This window comes from Paralichthys olivaceus, chromosome 14, assembly GCF_024713975.1.
Source record: "Paralichthys olivaceus isolate ysfri-2021 chromosome 14, ASM2471397v2, whole genome shotgun sequence".
In the NCBI taxonomy this organism is placed as follows: Eukaryota; Metazoa; Chordata; class Actinopteri; order Pleuronectiformes; family Paralichthyidae; genus Paralichthys; species Paralichthys olivaceus.
In genome coordinates, this window is record NC_091106.1 from 20,538,200 (window position 1) to 20,560,238 (window position 22,039).

The 22,039-nt window shown below is 41.8% G+C and overlaps 1 long non-coding RNA gene across 1 annotated transcript in view; it reads left to right on the plus strand.

Moving 5' to 3' along the window:
• LOC138413621 (uncharacterized) overlaps positions 1-12,399 on the plus strand; it is a 68,199-nt gene extending 55,800 nt beyond the window's left edge. Inside the window, exons 3-4 of the long non-coding RNA XR_011246022.1 lie at positions 4,109-4,358; positions 11,080-12,399. This is a non-coding gene — a long non-coding RNA (uncharacterized lncRNA). The remainder of the gene's footprint in view (positions 1-4,108; positions 4,359-11,079) is intronic.
• The last annotated feature ends 9,640 nt before the right edge of the window (positions 12,400-22,039 follow it).

Below are 22,039 nucleotides of genomic sequence, written 5' to 3' on the forward strand. Positions count from 1 at the left end.
CTTGAAACGCTTGTGGTATAGTGCCCCTGTTGGAGAGGAGCATTACAGTGTAAGGTCCTGGTGATATGATGGAGTTAATGACGGGATGTCTGGCCACTGTTCTGTAAAGACAACTGTGCTTTGGTCAAACTCTGAAGTCTTGACTGGACCTCGGTGCATCTCCTCCTCCTCCTGCAGCATTTGCAAATAAGACGTGATTCCAAATGTTTAAAGATTCCTCTGAATTCAGAAACAGCCTACTTGGATAAAGTGAATGTTTCTAAAACTTCTGTGACGAGTTTGTCATCCTACTCAAAGATAATTATGCAGTCTGGGGAAATTATGCCTACATTGTGCTCTTGAGGAGATAATTGCGGCGCTGAAGCCGATGTATCACATGAGGATCGAGCCTCATTCCACAAATTAAATGCATGAACGTCACCAACAGCCTATGTATATTTCCAGGACTCCTTGTGTTACACTGTGTAAGTTCCCGTGTTGTGGAATATTTCCCTTGATGATAACAAACGAAAAAACAAAATTATTGTGTTAATTGAGCTGTTGTCAGGAGATGAATAATCACGCGTGTCAAATTCCTCACGGGGAAACAACAGTCAAAATTAACTTTAAGACAGAATCTAATTTCCATAATTTTCATTTTTTTCAATTTAACTTTTTTTTCTTAATTGTTCTGCACTTTTCATTAAACGTAAGGACTATTGGACCAGAATAGACTCGTCAAACAGATAAATAACCTGCTCAATGGTAATGAATTCCTCAACTATGAAATCACACTCCCATCACAGGTGTGGAAGCAGGTTGTGATTTAGTTTGATGGACGACTAATCAGGAAATCAATTAGGCCTTGACCCAGAAACTGAGACAGAAGAGAATTATTTTCTTCTTTTCTTTCCTTCGGCTCTTTCTTCTCTTGACTTGGACGCTCTGGTGTCTCTGATTGGACGAGACAAATCCTCTGGGCTTTCAGGGGTTTCTCTCAACATCAGTGCACAAGTGCGGAAGTAGTTTCTTTATAACCGCACATTGATCTATATATCAATACTGCTGGAATAATGCAATCACATCTAACTGTGATGGATGAGTTTTTTCCGTTCAGATTGCAGTTTGATTAGAATTTATACATAAGTTATATTTATTTGGTATTTTCTGTAGTTACAAAATAAATAGATTTTTAATCCAATATGGAAATTAAAAACTCTCTTCACAGGACTTTAAGTTGCTCCTCATTCATCTTTGTTTTTCTATAATTAACTTCTGCAAATAGCTCACAGTGTATTCATCGTATTATTTATGAGTTTTTTAATCATATTAACAAGCAGTTTATAAACAAATTAGGAGATTTTCCTGTGTTCACTGTGTCTTAGGCTGTGGATAAATGGCCGGGTGGGGTGCAGTGATGGAGACGCACCTTATACACACACACACACACACACACACACACACACACACACACACACACACACACACACACACACACACACGTGCTATCTCGTATCAGTCTGACCTCTGGGGGTCAGACCTAAAGGCTCGCCCTTTCAGCAGCATCCACTTAGAGCAGAGGAGGAAGACAGACATATATTATCCTTGTAGCTTGTCCATCATATTCACTTTGTATTGACTGTGTCAACCAGAACAACTGTGTCTTTATGTGAGCTGAGGTAAAAGTCCCACTGACGATTGATAAAAGAGACGAGCGGGAGGGGAGTTCAGTTGTTTCAGATGGTCTGATCGAAGTTCAAACAATCAGACTCAACACACGCGATTTCATAATTATTGTCTTTTTGATTTTGAGGCAGATACAACTTCTACATTCTAAGTTTAAAAATAAACTAATGACAAACACAAGAAGTCGGACATTTTATGCTTGAACAATACAGATTTGCAGCATCAGTAACAAAACTAATCAAATAAACCATCCTGCCGCTTAGAAACAAATGTAACCATCTTATATCCATTATAATTAAACAGTCATTCAATTCTGTCATCATCAGTGCACCAGAATATCAAAGTCCTAACTCATCAGAGCAGAAAAACTTCTTCCTTCCTTCATTATATCTGTGGTTTGTTGGTCAGTTGATTTACAGTGTATTTTTTGGTCTGTTCGGTCATTTCGCATCTGTCTGCTTGAACCTCAGAGCTGGCACTTCTGTCACAAAAGGGAATATTTAAGCCCCTGACGTTGTTCGGGAACCAGATGCTAACAACTGTCTTTTAAAATCAGACACCTGCTCCGCTCCACGCTGAGAAGATGACAACTTGCAGCGTGTACATGTGTCAGTCGGTTACGCTCGCTTTAGAGGTGTCGGCTTGTGTGTTTTCCAAACTTTGCCCGAGGGAATTGGCAGTGGGAGTGTGTCCACTGCTGGATGTCTGTGTCGTCAGCTGCAGACACGTGTGGTGTGCCCACTGAGCTGTTCTGTGTCAGACAGGTTTTTTTTTTGATTTTGTAGACACCTCATGTCACCGGCGTTTTAATACACACTGTGTGGACGTCATTCTTTTTTATTTTATTTTACTCTTTTGTTCTTTTCTCTACTTTGAAACATAAAACCTTAAAACTTTGCTGTGAATGGAGTTCTCATCTTTGAAAAGTCCTCACCAGGTTTCATTCTGTGTAAACTGCTCATTAGGTTTAAAGCTCTCTATGTTCAGCTGCACAGTAACGTCTGGATAAGAATCACCCTCTGTCACATTTGTGTTTGTGTTTATCGACACAAACATTCAATTGACAGCTGGTGAGTTTGACACATTTTCTGCTTGTTGAAAACAGACTGAGTGAATTCTGCCTGTCACCGTCACCGTCCAGGGAAAAACTTGCTAAATTGCTCAATTCCCTCAGCTTTTGCCTGAACAAAAAAAAAAAGTGCGTCACATTAGACATGTTACACCGTCCAGGTTGATTTCAGCTTCCACACACATTCATCCCACATTGAATTTTGTCACAGACACTTCAGATATATTATCACTTCCAAACGAGAATTCCCTCTGCCCCTGGAAGTAAACCTTCCAAATCCCCAGCTCTCATCCCTATTTCCCTCTCAAAAACCAGCATTAGAAGGATTGCCCTGCTATTGTTGCTCCCCTTGGGAGCAAATCTATTTCTGCAGAGATGGAAATTGTCGGTCCCAACAAAGCTGCTGACACACTCTCAATGGAGGTGTCAGTTCTCGAGGCCTCGCCATTGTGTAGTGGATAATTTAATTGGAGAGGCACGACGGTGTGTCCCCGGTCGGGGCATTCAAATGCTGTATCATCGCCTGTCCCAGTTCTGGCTCCTCTCCTGCTGTGGAGATTCAAGATTCGACTCCCCCCCTCCTCCTCCTCAGATCCCTCCCTCTCCTGACCATGCAGGTGGGGGGGACACAATGCAGGCCCGGGCCTGTGAGAGGACCCTTTGTTGGAGGGGAGACGCAGCTTTGTGGCCTCAAAGTCTCCAAGTGGCTCTTCTGGAGAGGTGCAGGGGAGGAGGGCGAACCTGGACCGCCATTACCTGGGAGTCGTCTCGGGGGAAGGCACAAAATTAGTCAGCAGATAATGAAGCTGTCTTTGATTGCAGGAGAGAGCGAAGGTCGGAGGGGGTTGGAAGGGGGGGAGACGGAGTCTCCTGTACAGGGGGCCTCCACAGGGCATGAGAAGCATGTCTTTGGAGGAGCGCCTGCTGTCAACGGATGCTCTGTTTCTCTGAGATCCTGGCATAGTTTAGGGTTGAAAGATGCACAAGGGTTGGAGAGGAGCACAGCCGGACACATTCCTTTGTACGGCTGCTCCAGGTGAACAGGGTTCAGAGACAAGTGCTTAGACAGACAGAGGTAGACAAGAGCACACAAAGAAGCACGTCAGCGCACACATGGTCCTTTAAGCTTTATTTCTGCTGGAACTCTGATAGAAGAAAAATGTAGTTTCGGCCCTCAGTAATATCAGAGCTCAAACTTTGACTTCTTTAATGAACACTTTCTAAAATATGGCAGCTCGTGCTCCACCTTAATTCACCAAACAGTTCACATTTAGTTTGTTGTGTCACAACATGAACTGTGCTGACTGTCTTTACCAATTTTCGTCCTTATCTGTGTGTTTGTGTGTGCGTGCTCGTGTGCTTCTCGCTCCACAGTTGTCCCGACAACCTGCGCGCCCGGCTCATGGATGCCCTCCAAGTGCAGACAAAGCTGTTGTTGAATGAACCAGGCGTGTGTCCACTGGACCTGAGGGGTGCCGCCACCGCGAACAAAACACACAAAGACGCTCGGCCCTCGCACTGGCCCTCACCCCATCTACCCGCCATCCTGCCCCTCCCACACAAAGCTGCCTTCTGCTTTGTGCCTGCTCCAAGATGAGGAAGTTCCTCTCATCTCTTTTTCAAGGTAGCCCTGCCACCCATGCCCCTATTTCACACAGGACGACACACACACACACACACACACACACACACACACACACACACACACACACACACACACACACACACACACACACACACACACACACACACACACACACACAATTTACGTTTACGAAATTACGTTCAAACACTTGACACTATTCAAGGTAACACAGTTCATGTTATTTCTGTGTCTTTGCTTCATTTATTTTAATTTTAAAAACACTAATGAAAATGTTTAAACAGCCACAAACATCTTTAATCATCCGAACATGTTTCACTGCGAGGTCAGCACAGGTCATAAATCCTTACTCATCCATGTTACTGGATGGGACATGGCCCCAAAAAAGTACACTTCAAACTAATTTCTGTCAGAGCTTTAGGTTCAATTTAATTCAATTTTATTGGTATAGCCAAATCATTATATACATTATTGCAAGGATGTGTCATCCACTTTTATTTACAGTCACACCAGAACCAATACCCCTGTTAAGTAAGTAATTATTTCACTCACAGATCCATGTTGTCTTTGACCTTATAAATATTTAGTCTTACACTCACTTCAAGCCGGAGGGCTCACAAGAAATCGTTCAAAAACCACAGGTCAGCTCTAAAAAACACTAAATCCTATGTTTTCCGTCACAGCATCTTTCTGTCAGATCCTTCCTGCCTGCAAAGACATTTACAAGTTTCTCTTTTTGTTAAGTTTTGTCTTAAGAAAAGTGCGGATTCCTTCCTCACATCGACAGGAAAGTGAGGAAACTGTTCCACATCCAAGGACACATTAGATCCTGTCAGGTCCACTGCATTTAAAATGTAAAGAGTGTGGACAGGCTGTGTCAGGTGGCGAGTGTATGTTCTTTGGGATGTCAGTCACTCCAGAGTATGAGATGTGACACTGAGCTCACGCGTTTGTCACAACAGAGCCGCGTCAACTCATAAGCATACCTGTATATAACTCAGAGTGACAGATCATTCAGGACCCTGTGTTGTGAACTGCTGTTGTGACCACTCAGGCAAAACCAAAGAAAATGTGTTAGATTTCAAGTGAGATTTTCATTCCCTGCTCTTTGCTCCTGCTCCTGAGGCTGTTTCTCTTCTTCTTGCACCTTTTATTCACCATTTTATAATAATGAAATTAATTCAATCCATAACTACAAATGCACTCAGACAGATGCTACGTTCACGCTGCATTCTTTTCCATAGTTACCTCAGACAAGGAGGTCAGGTTTTCATCAAGATTACACAAAAACAACAGATTTCCATGAAACTCGGTGGAAGGATGTGGTACGCGTCTGAAAGAACTCATTACATTTTCTGGATCAGGGGTCTGGAGGGTCAGAGGGTGGATCCAGGAATTTATTCTTACTTTTTTTAATTGTGAGAATGGATGTTATTTGTCCTTTTCATTCTAGTCTGTTTGTTTGTCTGTCAGCAGGATTGTGTTTAAACTATTGCACAGATTTCCATGAAACTTGACGGAAGGATGTGACATGAGCCAAGAAAGAATCCATTACATTTTGGCGAGGACCCAAACAAAAGGGAATGCAGGATTTCTTTTCACTTTCTTTAACATCTTACTATATCAAATGGAAGAAAATGTACCTCTGCCAGGTCCCCTTACATCCAAGCAATTGCAAAGTCTCCTATCAGATACCAGTCCCCTAAATGTGCCCGATTCTTTTACATCCACACCTTTGTCTGGATCAGCACCAGAAGTTCTTCTTGGCCCATTCTTCCATGAAATTTTCAGGAATGCATTTCAGTATTTTTTGTGTAATGCTTCTGACAAACAAATACATAAATCAATAGACATGGGTGAGAACAAAGGTAAAAAAAAAACATCTGGGAAGTGTGTTCACCTCGTTCTGAAGCAGCAGTAAAAGTTTCTACAGTTTCAGCAGCATGAGACCAGACATCATCTGAAACCAGGATCTCTGTAATGAAGGTTATCCAGTAATTATCTCACCAGTGATGTCATGAAGGTGGATGGAAGCGAGCATAATACAGTTTGGACTCCAACCTCTTAATGAATATGACCTCTAAGTCCTTCCCACAATTCCCTGGGCTCTCGTCTCCCTCCTCTCCAAAAAAAACCTACAGTGTTTAATGATTCCAAGGACTCTGGGGTGAGCTCCAACTCTAATCAATGAACCCCATCTTGGGGAAACCAGTATCCCCGGTGACGCTGTTGCCAAGACAGTTGTGCTTGGCAACCAAGGTTCACCATGGTGATGAGAACGCCCCTCAATGTGGAGCGTCTGGCTAAACTGGCAAGACAGCATCGTTATGTGAAGTTTTTCACCCCCTCCTCCACGTCTGCTCTTTTACCAGCAAAAACAACAGAGTTCAAATAAGTAATAAAAACATGTTTATTTGGAGATTTCACTTCACGAACGTAGAATAAGTTTTGAAAAAGTCTCATCTCACCTGCTGAAGCGCTATTGGGTAGTTTTGGAACTATGGCTGAAAATGTTCTGTGCTCTCTGTTACTTTGCTTTTAAAAGACCATTTCATAAACTTGCATCTTTGCCTCTTGCGGGGACACTCCCCTCTGCTCTGTTGTTTTTTAAAAGACTGGAAAAAGCGTTTAAAAAATGGATTTTACTCTGCTCCTCTCATTGATGAAATGTTTCCTCTTCCTCTTCAATTATTCAGGCCGTTTTCATTGGAGAACTCCCAGTGGCACCCAGTGAGATTTGCATCCTGATTTATTTGTCATATATCCTTTATATCTCTAAATTCTTTATACCTCTCCAGTGGCCCCATGCATCTTTCATGGGCTCCTCGGCAGTGTTTGCAGGCCAGATCCAAACACATTTTACACGTCACGCAGCAGCTTGCAGCTCGCCTATTCCACCTTAGGTGTGTGGAGTGAATGAAAAATTTATTGTCTAGTGTCGTTAATTTTTTTCCCCCTCCTCACACCACCAAGTTTTTCGGTGTCGAGAGTCGCCACCTCACATTCTGCTCTCTTCACCACCTCCCTCCTCTTCTTTCCCTCTTCTGGTTTATCGTTGAACTTTGAAAATTGCAAGAGAAGCATCTGTCTGACCTGGAAAGGCTGTTTTGTTGAGGATGAGTGACTGACACAATTAGGTGAATATGGAAATGATGTGTTGATGGTACCCAGAGGGCAAGTCAAGTCAAATTTATTTATGACGCGCTTTTAACAAAACAAGTTCCTCACAAGGCGGCTGTGGAGTTTTTTTGCAAAAGTGAAAAAACTTCATTCACAAAACAAACGTGAAAATAGAATTTAATCTCATTGGCTTATCGTGACTTTTTTAAGAAGGTCATTGTTAAAGAAACGGTATCAGACGACAACTCACATTTCCTTTTTTTTTTTTTTTTTTTTGAGCCATTAACAGACAATAGTGAAAGAAAAAAAAAAAAAACCCTGAGGGAGATAAGTTTGTCACATGGTGAAATGTGACAATGCTTTGAACTGGCGTCACACAGACTTTACCCCCACACCACAGAGCATAGGGATAAAGATAAACATGTTTGTAATGGTGTAAATTTAAGTCTCCTCTTGGCCTCATGTGTCGCAGTTACTCTCAACCCACGCAGGACGGCACAGGGGGAAAAGCGTTCCCAACTGATTAATTCCCCAACAATTATTCCCCTATCTCCCTCTGTCCGTCTCTGTTGACATGCTGCCACTCCGAGCCGTTCTGCTGATTTTCCTTCCCCCCCAACACGGACGCCGGCTGAAGGACCACATATGTGGAGAACAATGTAGTGAAATACTTCGGCCTTTTCCCCCGGATCGGAGCGCAGCACGCGGAGACAGATTGTGCTGCTGGAATGTGCCACCGAGCCTTACAATCTCCATCTGTTTGGGCAAGCCGCGGATGAACGCGGGAATGACGGAGGGATGGAGAGACAGAGAGAGAGAGAGAGAGGAAAGGAGGTAGAATGATGGAGTGGCTATTAAATATACAGCAGGCAGCGACGAGCATGCTGGGTGTTGTTGGGAGGCTCCTGCATTATGGTGCTCTACCTCCTCATTTCTCTTTTCCCCTCGATTTCAGCAGTACAGCTTCTCAGCCCAGTCTTTCATGTCTTTTCTTGACATTCTTTCATTTTTCTTGCAGACTCTTCCCTCCTTCATCTTACTTTTTCTTGCCCCTCCTTTCCGTCCTGTCGTCCCTTACCTGTCGTCCTTCTTTTTTTATTTTCCTTCGTCTCTCATCGCTCGCTCCCCCATTTATCTGTATTATCATTCATCCTTTTCATTCTTCAGATGTTATTCTTATTCCTTTATATCCTTTTACCATTTCTTCCCTTCTTGTCAACTTTTCCTTTTCTCCTTTCTCCATGTCCTTTCCTCTGGCTCACTTCCTTTCTTTCTTTCGCTCATTGGGATGTAAGGCCGCCTATGTAACATAAATCAGAGGTGAATCCCGCCACAGAGTTTAAATGGAGATGTTTTATTAGAATCAGTCCTGGAGTCCTTGGCAACGGGAGCCGTGTTGATGTGAATCGAGTTGAGGCTAACCTTAATGTTAATTCAGCCTTTTATGGAACGACTCTGGTGGTGCCGGGTGCAGGCGCCGTCTCGGGCTTTGTGACAGCTCGCTAACGCAGCTCCGCCGAGGTGTCTCTGCCACATTTTCCTCCCGTTTGCCATTTAATTCACACGTCCCCGAAGTACACTCCAAAAAAAAAAAAAAAAAATTGGATAGTAAAACATTGTGAAAACATCCTTAGATGACAGTCGTACCATGGCGGGGGATGGATGGGGCGAGAGAGAGGGTATGTGGGTCATGTATCTGTGTCCAGATCAGTTGGCAGATTCTCTCTCTCTCTCTGTCTCTCTCTCTCTCTCTTTCTTTCTTTTTTCATTCCAGAAGATTTCTTCATCAGGTTGGATGGAGGGCGGCCTTCTGTCACGAAACACTGTGTGCGCAGTATGGTGCGGGGGGGTGGAGATAAGTTGTGGCTGGCAGGAGGTGGAGTGGGTTCGCGGTGAAGGGAGAGGGGGGGTGCAGCGAAGCAGCCTGACTGGAAAAGCGTGTTCGGCTATTTTTAATTCATGGGATACCACCTGGCTAATGGTGTTTTTGGATCCGCCGGCTCCCCCGCAAGCCCAGAACAGAACTTCTTTCAAATAATCAGGCCTCCACCAAATGCACTGAAATTATTCATGCAGCCTGCATTACGAGCCATTGATCATAATATTGGAATATTAAAACAGTTCAGAAATGTCAGGTGACATTAGGATGCGTTGACGGCAAACCAAACAGCTCATGCCTCTTGAGATGGGAACGTTAGACTGAGGAAGTTTTTTTATTTGTCCTCTTTAAGGATTTTGTGAAAATAACATAGATCACTACGCAGATATCAAGGTTTCTCACATAGCTGAGGAATGAAAACATTTTACATTTTACATTAATTCATCACGCATCTCATGTACACAGAATATTTTAGACAATGTTTTGGTCAAACACCTTCCTCAGGTATTAATTAACATGTTAAATTATTATGTTTATGCAGCAGGCAGGTCTAACACTAAGAAATCATCTTAACTCTTTCATGAATGGCGATAGGCTTCTCTTTGTGGCTCTGAGTGAGCTCCTCCCAATCGTTCGTCACAGTCTTTATTTTTACTGTCATGTGATTCATTTCTTATTTCTATCTTAAGCATTAAGATCATTCAGTGCACTCACTGCTTCTCCAGTCCCTTGGACCCATGATTGTTTTTCCACTTCACATGTGTGAATAAAACATATTACAATCACAATTATTATCTCAGTTTGGATTCAAGTACAAACGAGTTTGATTTTAAATCTCTTGCAATAGATGACAATTCGGACGATTATAGAAACTCCAAAGGAACGACGGTTGGAGGAAAATAGAAAAAGGCAGTTGGTATGAAGGCTGTTTTAAATAATCCTCAGTTCATGATGTTACAAAGATTGATCCATCTGTATTGGATCAGACAGGAGGTTAAAAATAGTCTCTGAAAGTAGAGAGAAAAGGAACAAAGAGCAAACTCAGGGACTCAAAATGCTTCATAAGATCAAACTGAGCGATGGTTCATCATTAAGACTCTGAAGGGAGTTTGTTATGTTTGGATGCAGTAGGCTTCACATCGTTTAATCAGAGAATCGGGATCAGGACCTTTTCCTTACCAATAAATAAAGTGAAATATAGTTAAAGTCATTAAGATGAAATAATCCTGATTACATCTGTGATCAATCACTTTTAGCTTCTCTGATCCTCTGCTCAAGTTTTGCCTACATATGCCAAGTTACACATTTAGATGCTCATCTCTTAATTATATACTTTTTTCCTCCTGTATGACGACAGTATCTTTTACAATAATAGAATAAAAAAATCCTGCAGCTTTTTGATATAAATATAAAAACAACACAGAACTTTTCTTTTGTCAAACAATAAGAGGCTCTGTACTCACGTGGGCACCATTAAAAACATATTGCTGGGTCTGAAATTCACCCTCAGTGGGTCATAACAACATCGTGATGTCAACATTACAGGAAACGTTAACATAGTCATGCTGAACTTACAGTAACCAGCAGGCTACTGATCTTATCCTGCCCATTGATTTCCTCTGCGACCATAAGTACTGACGGCTTCAGCTTAAGATAGCACAAGACCATAAAAGGCAGATTGACCAAACGCAACATCATATGATTATATGAAATATTGATAAGAGTGGTCTGCTCTCCCATCAGGCCTTCTTATGGACAAATGGACAACTGACCAGCCCTGGCCGGACAGCAGCTCGTGTAATGAGCTGAGGAGCATAAGAGCTGAACAAAGTGGCCAATGCAGCAGACTTGATGCTGAAAGTTTGTCTGCTGAAAGTTTTTCTCATATATTTTATTATTTAGTTTAGGTAATAAAATATTTTATTTAAGTGCTCTGCATGGCAACATGGGCAATTTGCCATATTACTTTTTATTCCCTCACTCAGCAGTTTCTGGTTTCTCTACTTTTACAGTTTGTTATTTGCTTCTGAAATTAACAGAACCAGAAATCTAAAATCTCCCTTTTATGAAAAATCCTTTAAAGTCAAGTGGTGGATTTGCTTTCCAGGATCATTTGCATTTCTTTCTTAATGGCCTTGTTCGGGTTAAATATTTTGCTGAATTATAAATAGACAGGAAAATATATAATATTAACATTAACATTTATACTTGTAATCAGCTGAGTTTTCTGTTCTGCTGCACTCTTTAAAACAAAGTGTTTACATTCATATATCAGACCCTGTGGACCCTGTTGGTGTTTTGTCCCAAGCTTCTTTTTAACATTTTCTTCAATTAGGAGACACAGATAAACAGGGCTCGACAAAGACGTCTTATTAGAGATTTTTATCTTGATTTATGTAGAGAGTGTAAAATCTGAGTAATGAAAGATACAGTTATCTGTCTGAGCAATGTTACGTCTATCAGAGCGATTATCACAGCTGTTATCTACAGTTTCTCCAAAGCTGCAGCAGTTTTGCAAGAAGTGCAGCAGAGTTTTTTTGGGGTTGAGTGTCACGTGTCTGCAAAATGTCAGCGTTTCAGCCCGACCAACTAAAACAACAACTGTGTCGTCTTCGCCCGACATCGACAACAAAGTCTAGTGCGACTTCCCAAAGAACGAGATTCATTAGCTGCACACACATGCTGCATTCCAACTGACAGATGGGGGGAAAAGCAGTTTTTAACAAGCCTTTAGTTGTTGAGGGGAATAAGTGTAAGCAGTCTTCCATCAGCTGCACACAGTCCTCTGATGAGACAACAGCGGCTAAGACGTTTATGCAAAGTTGCAACCTCACGCTTTCAACTTTCCCAGTCACATGGACGACAACTTTGATGCCATATTAGATGTGAGGCAACAAACTTGATACGGGTATTTACCAACAAAGCCTTATTCTCACTTGTGGGTGCATGGTGCAGAGTAAGAGGATTAGTTTTCTTTTTATTTTATTTTGCTGTCAGGGTTTAGGGAAACGACAACCTTTGAATTTAATTGTCAGGAAAGTCGGGAATCTGACTTCATGCAACACGGCCTGAATAGAATAACTGATGGTGTGATATAAATATATTTTTAAATAAATTTGGGATTTATGGTATAACACTCATGGGTCACTATGGTTTTTGGCTACAACAGCATTTATATCTAGGACATATTCACTCTGGAGAATCTCCTGCTGCTTTGTTCTTCTTTGAGTCAACCTCTGGAGAAAGTTTGGACCCGACTATGTGGGCATCCTCCAGAGTTCATGTCTGAAAACAACTACACAGGCCCAACAGGGAAGCAGTTGCTGAAAGGGATATAAAACATTTTACACCTTTATGAAATCCATGGAGAGAGGACACTCTCAGACAAATATATAAATCATTAAGTTTATTACATTTCACAGGTATTTTTTAAGCCCTGCATTTGATTTATGATCCTTAAAAACATATTTATTTAAATACAATCCCACAATATGAATGTTTAAATATTAAATGTTTATTTAAATGTGTAATTTAACCGCATTTTGAATTGATTCCAAAAAGTATCATCAGGTTTTTTTTTTGTCTTCGCTCTAACTTTTGAACACCCATTAACAAAACGTGGATGAAGACAAACAGCAGGGAGGAGGAAAAGAAAAGGATGGTTGGGGGTGGAGGAGGAGGAGGGAAGAGGAAGGGGAGGGGGGTCGTGGCAGATTTTTACCTCAAGGCAAAAACAGGCGGAGGAACCCTTAGGTTCAGCAGGGAACAGTCGAGCCCGCCCCAGTTCCAGGAAGGCCCTCTCCGCTGTGATCCATTATTCAGCAATGAGCACAATTAGCCTCTGTCAAGTTATTTTTACATGCTCCGATAAGATAGATTCAATGTACAAAAGAATGTGCAACGCCCCCCCCCACTCCCGCACATCACCACTTATTTATTTATTTGGCACGTTAATGCGTTGGAATGGTATTGATGTAGCTTTTATCCCTTCACTTATTCATCAGGGCTTTGAGAGAGTTTGTTTAGAGCTGTTTGGCGAGGCGTCGTCGCCAAGGCCAGAGGGATGAGATACGTTAAGTTGACTCATCTGTCTCGATGTTATGACATGTGGGCAATAGTTCTGTGTTTGAACGCACGTGGTTGGCATTCGAAAATGAATTGATCTCAAGGACCTTAACGAGCACTTAGCATCGGAGGCAGAACGTTAATACTCAGCCACCCTAAGTGCAGGTGCCCATTTACAGAAGAGGCCGAGTTAAGTTGGGCTTGTTTGTCAAATCGTTTTTCTGGATGCTGCAGTGGCGTCTTAAGCGAGTCTCTCTCTCTCCAAAGTGCTTCGCAGATGTGGTGCCTTTCAGATTATCTCACTCTGGCTAATTAAAGTTTAGGATTTAAAACGTTACCCACCACCTGTCCACAACTGCTTGTAAGGGAAATATATGACATGTTGAAATGAAACATGCTTATTTGTGTTTTACCTCCACTGAGTAGATTATGATTTCAGCACTGTCCGTCAGTTTGTGGGTTCGTTTGTTTGAGTGTCTGTCAGCAGGATTACACAAGAAACTGCTGAATGGATGCAGACGAATATATTCTGATACAGAAACCACGTTTTTGTTTACAGCATGTCGACACCAGCCTCAGCTCTCATCACTAAAAGCTTCTGAATCTTGTCGTCTTTCCAAGTTGACATTTTGTCAGCATCCTCTACACGCGGCTCCTCTTTTTCGTTCTTAGTCAAATAAGTTTCGGTCATTTGCAGGTTAGAAATGTCATCAACATGCCCGCTCGCTGGTGGTGAACTCTCCGGACGTTTTCCTATCGTCACATGGGCTCAGACATGAGGGTGTGAGTTGCTCTGCACTCTCTCCTTAGTTCCTCCTGTCAGCATCCATGTGAAAACTCCGGAAAATAGCTACTGTCTCAGATATTTGCGTTCTCACGTACAGCCCCTCTGGATAATTTCAGGAGATTATCCAGGAGTCAGTGCACGTCTGAAAGCAGCTTTAGAGTGTGTGCAATGTGTTGTGGCCTGATTGAATTTAAGGGAGGGTTGGACCTGGTTGGAGGTAAGCACTCCACTGCCATTCAAGATTCATATCTGTCTTTTGATTATTACCTCACCACCAACAGATAGTTAGCTTAGCTTAGCATAAATACTGGAAATGGGGGTAAACAGTTAATCTGGTTCTATCCCACATTTATAAATTCTGCCCATCAGCACTTTTGAAGCTCCCTCACATTAACATGCATGATTGAATCTGTCATGTGGCAGCCTCTCTCACACTGGGAAGCAAATAAGAATAGTTCCAAAAATGAAATATGCTTATACTCAGTATTTCTTTGAAGTGTGCCCAGCAACAAAGTAAAATATGTTCAGGAAATAAAGCATTTCTTCAGACGAAGCAATTCCTAGTTAGAGCGAAGATAATCTCTCTCATAAGCATAACTTTAGTGGTTAGTGTAGATCGCTGCGCTGTGTCATTATTCATGAGACTGTATTGTAATAGAGAATAAATGAATGATAAGAGCAGAAAGAGCCTGAGCTCTCTCCACATCTTAGAGCTTTATGTTCATATGTTCCAACATAATTCAGGCTCAACTGGCTCACCTGCCATGTTTTAGGGAAAGAGAAATATTTTGGCTGCATTAGAAGACACTGGCTCCTTGTCTTCTTCTTCTTCCCCAAATTTACTTCATCACTTCCTCCCAAAAACTTTGTCTTTGGTCATGGCTCTGGGCCTCGGGCAGTTTTTCATTTCTCTCTTGAAGTGAGATGAGAATTTTCTTTGCTCTTGTCACACACTCACTTTTTTTTATTTTTTATTATCAGAGCATCATTTTATCTTAATAAACGTTAATTTGATGAGATAGCAGGATGGGAGCTCCTCTATCTTTGATCTGTTTTGATATCTTGGACGTCTCGGAATAGATTTCCTGCACGTGTACAGTACGTTTACTGTGTAAATAAGGATTTCCTGGATAGACAGGGTTGGTTTGAGTTAAATGACACAGGTAAGGAACTAAATCAGTCTTACTTTCTAGGGAAATGAAGTTTGAGTCGCTCAAGCCATTGAATTATCAGCGCTCCCAGTTTTTCCTGCGAGTCAGTAAAATTCAGCTCTTTCTTCTTGTACCCACATTTCACATTTGCCAGTGCAAACGAATCTTATACCAGCTTGCATGTCAAATAGTGATTATTACTGCAATGCACGACTGCATGTGATATACATTCAGTCGTTTATACCCGCAGCCCGACCTGTGAAGCCAGCGTTCAGTGCAGCGCTACTTTCAAGATGAAAAGATTACGAGTGATCTTTTAAGATCACATGCCGTCCTATTAGCATGAAACTAAATATGGAACATGATTAGCTCTCATTAACATGAGGTATCCCTTAACAAGGTTGTTAGCACGTCCCAAACGCATGCTCTGACCCCTCTTGCAGGTGCTGTCATTGCAGCATATCAGGCAGGTAATTAGGCTACATAAGTGTGTGTGTGTGTTGAAGTTGTATTAGTGGGGTTCAATAGCCCACCCTCTCTCTTATCCACCCCTTTACCCAACCCCAGTTGATCCTTACGGACCTCCCTCCCCTTTCATGCTTTACCTCCTCTCTCTTATCTCCAGCAGTGTTACCCCTGACCTCCCTCAGCACTCCCATTGCCCCCCCAGAGGTGGGGTAGTTGGGGTTGTGTGTGGAGGTGGACGGGTTCATCCTCATGGGGGCAGCTGATCAAAGTCTCGGGGATCCCTAGGGAGGACATTTTCAGGGGCAGGAGGGAATTTAAACAGCGGTCTAAGCCGGGAAACCAGAACTGAGGTGAGAGACGAGGGGGGTTATTGTGGCTGTTTCTAACCTGGGAGAGGGGGCCGTCCCGTCTTTAATCCCCCTAATGAGGGAGGGGATCTCGCCAAGGCCGCATTCACCTGTAAAGGCTCCTGATGCGGTTTGCATGGTGATAACCTTTGAAAGCAATTTGTTTTTTTTTTAAAGGGGCATAAGAAGTGTGAGATGTGAGAAATCTCTGGATTTGTAAGAGCAGCGTGAAGTGTATTCAGGAAGACAGAAGCTTCAGAAACAACAAAGTGGTCTCTTGAGTCTGACAATATCCTGTGTGTGTGTGTGTGTGTGTGTGTGCGTGTGTGTGTGTGTGTGCAGCAGTGTGTGTTGATGCATGTGAGCCTGTCTTCTGAACTGAGCCTCTTTTTCAGAGTGTTTGTGCATGTTGCAGGCCATGGTGCAGCTGTACGTGTGTGTGTGTGTGCGTGCCTGCACAGTGTACTATATGTGTGTGTGTGTGTGTGTGTGTGTGTGTGTGTGTGTTTTTGGCCTGTTGTGCGTCTGTGTGAGTGTGTGTTCCGTCACGTCAGAGACATGACAGGCGCGAACGCTGATTCAGTCTGGCGGTGGTAGTGTCTGAAAGCGCCAGGGAACCTACCGGGAGCAAATGATATTCATTGGTCTTAAACGCTCGGGTTGGCCGGCCGGCCTTGTTGCAACCACCGGTGTCATGTTACATTATGACCTGAAGATGACGGGGGACGACACTGCTCCAAAGAGAGGAGAGGGGAGAGGAAGAGGGAGAGAAATAGAAGAGGAGGAGGAGGGATGAGGAGAAGTGGCTGCTTCAGCTGAGGTCATTTAAAGCCATAATCCTCAGTTTGGTGCCACATGAATTTGAAGTGATATGACTGATTCTTAAATGTTTCAGTATAACATTAAAAATGTTGTTTTCATTCATATATTTTATTTAGTTTGCAGTTGTGTAGATGGATTCTATTGATTCTAATACCTGTGTTACAGCAACAAGGTATCAGGCACACGACAAACTAAACAAGATGTAAAATATATGTAAACAATATAATGAATGAATTGTTGTTATTAATCAGTTTTATTCATGTTTAGTTTCCACTTCCATTATAATGTCTACATATTTTTTTTTTTCTTTGTTGTATCCAGTTTATTAGCTGTGGGAGCTCTCATCTATAAACGTCTTGTGAAAGTGTGTTTAATAGCAGGAACATGAGAAGGTAAATTATTCTATTGTGGACAATTATGGGCAATCTACCATATGTAAGGCCAGTGTGGAGAGGAAGTTCGTCAACAGGGGGCGCTGCACTGCAGTCCAGCAAACAGCAGCTTCAGCCTCTGAGAATATTTTAACAAGTATTTTACTACTTATTTAACATATGGAAGTATTTTATGTTTAATCTATTTTTAAATTGTGTATCTGTTGTGTGTGGCTTCTTTTCACTCGTGTGTGTGTGTGTGTGTGTGTGTGTGTGTGTGTGTGTGTGTGTGTGTGTGTGTGTGTGTGTGTGTGTGTGTGTGTGTGTGTGTGTGTGTGTGTGTGTTAGTGCAGAGCCAAAACATGGGTTTGAGGTCAGTTTGAAGTGTTTGTTATCTTCTGCATCTTTTTCAGAGTCTAACCTCGGTTTTTATACCAGAAGATGAAACAGATTAGATTTTAAGATTACCCATTTATTAAGCTGCTGACAGCAGGATGTGCACAGTGTCAACAAAGACGCTGCCAACATCTGTTTGAAAGGACTCAATCGCTGCATTCCTGTTATTTCTGTGTCGTGAATGTGAGCATCTCTTTCCTACAACCACTTAAAAGAGCAGACATGGTTGTAATGGTGTTGGGCATCATTTCTGCAGCTGCTTCACCGAGACTGATCTTTTCGACCCTGAGGTTTTGATGCCGTTAATAAGATGATTTAATATCAGCCATGAAGTAAAATAATTGTTCTTTCAGTTTGAAGTTTTTAGGTTTGAAGCACTTTTTTTTAAATTCTGCACACAGAGTGGATTTGTGTAGATCAGGGTGACGGCACAAAGAATAGAAAATTAAAATCAAATATGGGCGACTGTCATTGTTCAGACAAAAAGAGGAGAACTGCGTGTTGTGGCTGGAAAGAAAACAAAAAAGTGTCTATGCCAAAGAAGAGAAATCTTCATGAAGACAAAACAATGGTGTCAAGCTAAAACAAAGGCAGTGTTTATGTGTTAGTGGCACTGAAAGGCAGAGGTTTGATTGTGCGCGGAGGGAAGGGGGAACAGCTGCGTTGCTTTATAAAGACGAGATACTGAGATCCTCCATTGTCAGTCCATACCTTGGGCATGGATCTGTTTTGACAAAGCGCTATTATTCCCCATCACCTTGCTTGTGTGGTCAGATAATGAGGATGTTTTCACAGAGAAACAGACTGAGAGAGTCGTCAAATGAAACAACGACATTGTGGAGCCAGTGTTTCAGAGTTGCTGCTGCAGAAAAGAAGAATGACTGGATTTGTCTCCACGTTTTGTTTGGTGATACAGTTTCTTTCTGTTTGTGCCTCTGCCAATGTTGACAAGCTCAGTTTCATTCCCGGCCTTGGCTCGACTTTCTGCCAGTGCTTCTGCTGGAGTCTATTAAAGCGCTGCACTGCAGGACCCATCTCCTGCGACCATTAGCTGCACGGATCCAGACGCCTCTGAACTTAGTGGTGTATTAAAAGACGAAGTGGGATTTCTGGGACAATGGCTGAAGTACTGCATGTGTTAGTTCAAGAAAAAAAAGTTTTAATCTCAGTGGAGGAAGAAAAACAGTGACTCCAGCCTTAAATTGTTTTGTGAGGATAGAATGGGGGGGGGAGATATGACAGTTTCTATAGTTGCACTGGACAAGTTTGCATGTGTGCAGCCCCAGACGCCAACCAGAGAGAGTACGTCACCAACACTCACTACACAGGGTTACATGGACGCCATTGATCTGATTAAGACAATAGTCTGAACTAGAATGACTTTCACACACTCATAGATGTCAGTTTCATCAATTTGCCTGGATTTTCTCATCGAGATCCATGAATTCCTGTCTGGGAAATTGGGGGAAATGCTGAAAAAAAAAAGCTGTGTTTGAGTGTTGGAGAAATCACGAGGGGTTTAAATTCTCACAAAATTAGAAAGAAAACACTCAAAATGGTAAATGGTTGCATCGAGCAGGGGTTTTACATTTCTGGTGGCTCGGACGTATAATGTTGATGTGAGTCATTCAGACTGTGCTCTGTAACCTGTTCTCAGGAATATTAATTCAATATTCAATTATTAAATAATTGCAGTAATGTCTTATTCAGAATAAGGTCAATAGTCACATTATAGGTGTCCTTGTAAACATAGTCACTGAGTAAAACAGGTGTGAAGTGATTTCATTCGTGTGTGATTTGTTGATTCCTTTTGGACGTGTAAACACCATATGATACATAGAATCAAATTATCAGAGTTCTAATTTAACTTTTCCAACTTTCCGTGCACTTGGTTTCTCTTATCTTCTGTTATCTTCTTTATTTTACCACTCTTTTACTTTTCCCCATACTTTTCCATACTTCTTCCCCTCGCTCTGGCAGCTTTGACCCCTCCACCGACCTCCAAATCAGTCAGGTGGATGAGCTACCTCTACAGCGAGCACCCCAGTATCCCCCTCACACAGTCTGTGCACGTCGAGTGCTAGCCGTTAACCCGAGCATCTCCTCGGCACTGCAGCTGCACCAACATCTGTGCTCTGTGTCTTCCTCGTCCGCCCCATTCCCTCCAATAACCTGCCATCCCTCTGATGGGTATGAATAAAGGAGGGAACAATCTGGAGACTCTGTTGCACAACGTGCCGCTGGGACTCAACACATATCAATTATACATTTACCGGGATTCACCTTGTTGTGCTTTCTTTTGCATAAACATGTATAGTGAAATCCTGCATTGGTCCAAATTCAAGTATTCAAGTTAAAATTAGTGTAAATTAGGTTTAACAAAAGTGGAGGTACGTTTTTAAGATGAAAGAATAAAGGTGTTGCATGATCTCATAAACTTTTGCATAGTTTGTCTATTACATATTAAAAACACAGCAGGAGATTGTCTAGGTCAGACGGACATTTTGCGTTCTCGCATACATCCTGAAAATTTCATTGTCTTCAATCATGGATTATTTGTAGCTGTTGTGTTGCTAAGCAAAGTATTTTCAATTCTGTTTGTTTCATTCGCCCAATTTTACCTCGTTTGTGTTTTGCTGTCACGGAGGGAAAACTCTCGTGATGAGTTAAGAAGACTTTTTTTAGTGCTGATGTCTTTACTGCAGAAATGAAACAAGGGAGAAAATCAGCCAAACGTTACGGCCGTCACAGATGATGAGCTCAAAAAGACAGTTTGAAAAGTGTTAACTGTCAAAAAAACTGATTGTGATCAATTCAAGTGTCAGACAGTAGAGTGTGAGAATGTGACTGTGGTGTTTGAGTGTGATTTCACATCTCACTTGTACAAGAGAAAAGGTTTCAGTGACGAGGACGATCTTCTCCGTGGATTAATGGTTTAACAGGATGAGGGTAAAATCTATCACATCCTCAAATCATTATTTCTCTTTAGAAAATAGATTTTAAGCATTTTATAATCCAGATCCAGTCATTTTTGAGCCAGAATGTGATACATACATTTTTTTGTGAACCCTTTTTGAGCTGCATGTGCAAAGTTTGATAATTGCCTCAAGTGAAGGTTGTAAAGATTGGTTCTACTTGACCTCAACTCGGTTTGAGGAGCCAGCAAACGTTTTTTAAACTGTCCAATCGTGAGTTTGACAATGTTGTAGAAGTGCAATGTTTGTAATCATTATAGTTTAATCCTTAATGGAAATAAAATATTTGTTTGTATGGGGCCAAGTAAAAATCTCCGTCTCAGACTGGATGATACTGCGCTCGCTGAAAAATCCCTTCCAGTTGCATCTTGGCTCTGCACAAATTGGCATATAGGCGGTACCATGTTAATATGGTGTGAGCCTGCTAATGGCTTTATGATTGGATAATTAGGGGAAGGTGGGTAATTAGGAGAGTAGTCTGTGCTTGGCTTCCCTGTTGGAGTGAGTAGGAACAGGAAGACTCCCTGCTGCCTGTGGAGGGGTGTTTATGTGTGTGAGCGGGTAAGTGTGTGTTTTTGGATGTCATTGCTACCGGCTAATCGTATAAATCCTCTCTGTGCCAGTTCAAGATTCCAGACTCTTAAACAGAGAAGGAGCGAGTTGGAGAAAACTAGAACCTGTGGCTCAGCCTGGATTTGTACTAAATATTATGTGATGCAAAAAGCCTTGAAGGAGATATTGTACAACCATAATGTTCACGCTGCATGTGTATTTGTTCATATATAATGGATTATGTTTTATTTCAATTTAGTAGATACATGTGTTTTATTGCTCCATTCTTTAATGCGTATTTATATAATTATTTTCTGACGTCCCAGCTTTTCTCTGAGAAGATGAGTATTGTTGTAAATTGTTGATTGCCAATAGTCTCCTTAAATTCAATCAAGAGTCACCAAATTACACACACACACACTCACACACACTTAAATATCAGTTCCCCAAATAGGTCTGATTCTTTTCATCATGAATTATTCCCTGGGTAATTTTGTGAAAATGTCAATCTTGTCAAAAACAAGACATTTATAACACAAACCCATGATTCAAACTGATCCTCTGACTCGAAACAAACCTGTTCGCTGATGCAACTTTTTGCCCTATGTTTTGTTAAATAATAAAACAAACTCAAGATGACATCACCCGAATCAAGAACCACTTATAAAATATAACAAGAGAATGATCAGGTATTATAATTAAATAAATATAAAGACATCCTCCACATCTTTTACATGATTTACATTTTCACTCCTTTTGGTCGCCCTCA